The sequence below is a fragment of the Ipomoea triloba genome, chromosome 4 (genome assembly GCF_003576645.1).
Source record: "Ipomoea triloba cultivar NCNSP0323 chromosome 4, ASM357664v1".
In the NCBI taxonomy this organism is placed as follows: domain Eukaryota; kingdom Viridiplantae; phylum Streptophyta; class Magnoliopsida; order Solanales; family Convolvulaceae; genus Ipomoea; species Ipomoea triloba.
Window position 1 is genome coordinate 22277261 of NC_044919.1, and position 3531 is coordinate 22280791.

The window sequence follows — 3531 nt, forward strand, 5'->3', positions numbered from 1 at the left end:
TTGTAGTCCAAGGAAATAGTTGAGCTCTCCCATCATGCTCATCTCGAACTTTCCTTTCATCAAACTGGAGAACTTCTCGCACAAGTCTGGATTGGTGCTACCAAAAATGATATCGTCCACATAGATTTGCACCAATAAGATGTGATCCCCATCCTTAATCCTAAACAATGTTTTGTCCACTAGGCCTTTGGTGAACCCACACTGAAGTAGAAAAGAGGATAAGGTATCNTTTATACCTTGTGCCCATTATTCCAGGCCTAGGCGCAATGTAGCCATTGTACGTTTGATAATTATAAGGAATGCTAGCAAAGGTTTTAGGCCTCTTTGGTGCATAAATCAACTTAGGTAGAGACTTTTCGACCAGCTTATGCACCATGCCTTTCATATGCTGTTTGGTCATGTGAAATTGCTGAAAGTGAGGTTTCTTCCAGAACTTGTGATTTGATGACCAATTCTCACTAGATGGATAGAGTCTTCCTTTCTCCATCCGTGAGTTCCTAACTATGTGGATCTCAGACCTTCCATATTTGCCTTGAGGTGCATTATATGGAGTGTAGCTCTTTTTGTACTTGGAATGGCCTTGCGAGAGATAGCAAGGTGATCTCTCGATATTGTTTACCCGGCCATTCTTCGTAGCTTTCCTATACTTTCCATTGCTGGTGTATAGGGACGGTTTATGAATAGCTACTCTGGTCTTTTCTGTTGGTCCTTTATGACCTTTATTTGGTTTGGGTTGAGATCCTCCATTTCTTGAAGTTCCCAAACCATTGGTCTGTTTATTTCTCGAGAGATGGTCTTGATGGAACCCTAGACCGGTTCTATCACTTGTAGGTCTGTGATCAACTACCATTTTCTCCATAGCTTTGGAGGAATTAGTGTATGATGCTATGACCTTTCGAAGATTAAGCTCTCTCGTCTCTCGAGCTTTGCACTCTTCAGTCAGTAGGATTACTTTGGCTTCTAACTCACTTACTTTGAGAGTCAGCTCCAAATTCTCTTTCGAGACGTTCTTAAGCATATCTCTTTCAGCAGTTAGCTTGCTGTTTTCATCCATCACTCTAGCATGAGTGCTATTGGCGATGTTAAGGTTCCTTCTGAGCGATTCCAACATCTCGAAGGGGTCCTCATCGCTTTTAAATGAAGAACAACGAGAGGTAGAAGTAGAGCAGCGAGATGTAGGAGTAGAGGTTACCTCGTTGTCAATGGCCATTAGGCATTGATTCTCCTCTTCCTCGGTGTATAAGCAGATGAGCCCCCTCTCATCCTCTGAGCTGCTGCTGCTTTCGCTGGAGCTCGACGTCTCGGACTCCTCGATTGTCCTCTCGAATTCTTCAGCAACAAGCGCCTTCCTGCGCTGATACGTCTTTGATGATCCTTTGAAGCCACCTTGTGTTGGCTTCTCCCTGGATTCCTCTATTCTCTTGGAATCCTTGCCTTCTTGGCCCTGATGCTTGCTTACTAGTGGGTAAGGGCATTCGGCCTTGAAATGTCCCGGTCTTCTACAGTTGTAGCATAGACCCTGATTTTCCTCCTCCGTCCTTCTGGATGGATATCTCTCATTTTTCCTTCTTGAGGAGGAAGGTGAACTTTTGTTGCTCTCCTGGTTCATCTTCATGTATTTCCTGAACTTTCTCACAAAGAGAGCAAACTGTTCGTCAGACATAACATTCATAGGATTAGAGTCTGACCTTGAAGATGTGGATGGTTGCTCAGCAACAAGTGCTACGTTTCGTCGATCCACAATGTCCTCATCTCTTGGGAACATCTCGAACTCGAAGGCTTTGAGATCCCGGAAGAGTTTGTCTGTTGTGGTTTCCTTCAGATCTCGGTGATCTCTCATCGTGATCACCTTTACTTCCCACTCCTTAGTGAGGCCACGTAAGACCTTCAGGTTCAGCTCCTTTTGTGGGATCTCCTTTTCAAGGTCACTGATCTCGGTTGTGAGCTTCATGAACCGAGACTCCATGCTGTCGATGCTCTCTCCTGGCTTCATCTTGAAGTCTTCGAACTTCTTCATGGCCACGGTGAGCTTGTTTTCCTTTTCCTGTTCGTCACCTTCACCAATTAACATCAAAGTATCCCATACCTCTTTTGCCGTTTTGCACTTCCTCACTTTTGGGAAGATGGTTTCGTCTATAGCTCTGAAGAGAATATCCTTGGCAATATTGTCCAGGTTGTTTCTCTTCCTATCATCACTGGTCCATTCTTCCCTAGGTTTTGGGATGTACTTTGGTGTTTCTTGGGTTTGAACTGCAGCAGTATTAACCATTAGGATCTTGACTGGTCCAGAAGTTATAACCTCGGCCATCTCATCATGGAGGGCTGATAAGTACGCAAGCATGCGTGTTTTCCAGTCGTCAAACCTGCTAAGATCAAAGAGAAGATGTCTCGACAACATGCTGTCCATATTGAAAAGTTATCTCGTGCTTTGAAAATATTTAAGAAGATTTTTCAAAGAAGGATCTCTAGGCAATATAAACAAAGGTTTATATCGATCAGAGAACTTGCTCTGATACCAATTGTTGGTCCCAAGGGGATGGGGTACAAGTCTAGAGGGGGGGGNGAAGAACAACGAGAGGTAGAAGTAGAGCAGCGAGATGTAGGAGTAGAGGTTACCTCGTTGTCAATGGCCATTAGGCATTGATTCTCCTCTTCCTCGGTGTATAAGCAGATGAGCCCCCTCTCATCCTCTGAGCTGCTGCTGCTTTCGCTGGAGCTCGACGTCTCGGACTCCTCGATTGTCCTCTCGAATTCTTCAGCAACAAGCGCCTTCCTGCGCTGATACGTCTTTGATGATCCTTTGAAGCCACCTTGTGTTGGCTTCTCCCTGGATTCCTCTATTCTCTTGGAATCCTTGCCTTCTTGGCCCTGATGCTTGCTTACTAGTGGGTAAGGGCATTCGGCCTTGAAATGTCCCGGTCTTCTACAGTTGTAGCATAGACCCTGATTTTCCTCCTCCGTCCTTCTGGATGGATATCTCTCATTTTTCCTTCTTGAGGAGGAAGGTGAACTTTTGTTGCTCTCCTGGTTCATCTTCATGTATTTCCTGAACTTTCTCACAAAGAGAGTAAACTGTTCGTCAGACATAACATTCATAGGATTAGAATCTGACCTTGAAGATGTGGATGGTTGCTCAGCAACAAGTGCTACGTTTCGTCGATCCATAATGTCCTCATCTCTTGGGAACATCTCGAACTCGAAGGCTTTGAGATCCCGGAAGAGTTTGTCTGTTGTGGTTTCCTTCAGATCTCGGTGATCTCTCATCGTGATCACCTTTACTTCCCACTCCTTAGTGAGGCCACGTAAGACCTTCAGGTTCAGCTCCTTTTGTGGGATCTCCTTTTCAAGGTCACTGATCTCGGTTGTGAGCTTCATGAACCGAGACTCCATGCTGTCGATGCTCTCTCCTGGCTTCATCTTGAAGTCTTCGAACTTCTTCATGGCCACGGTGAGCTTGTTTTCCTTTTCCTGTTCGTCACCTTCACCAATTAACATCAAAGTATCCCATACCTCTTTTGCCGTTTTGCACTT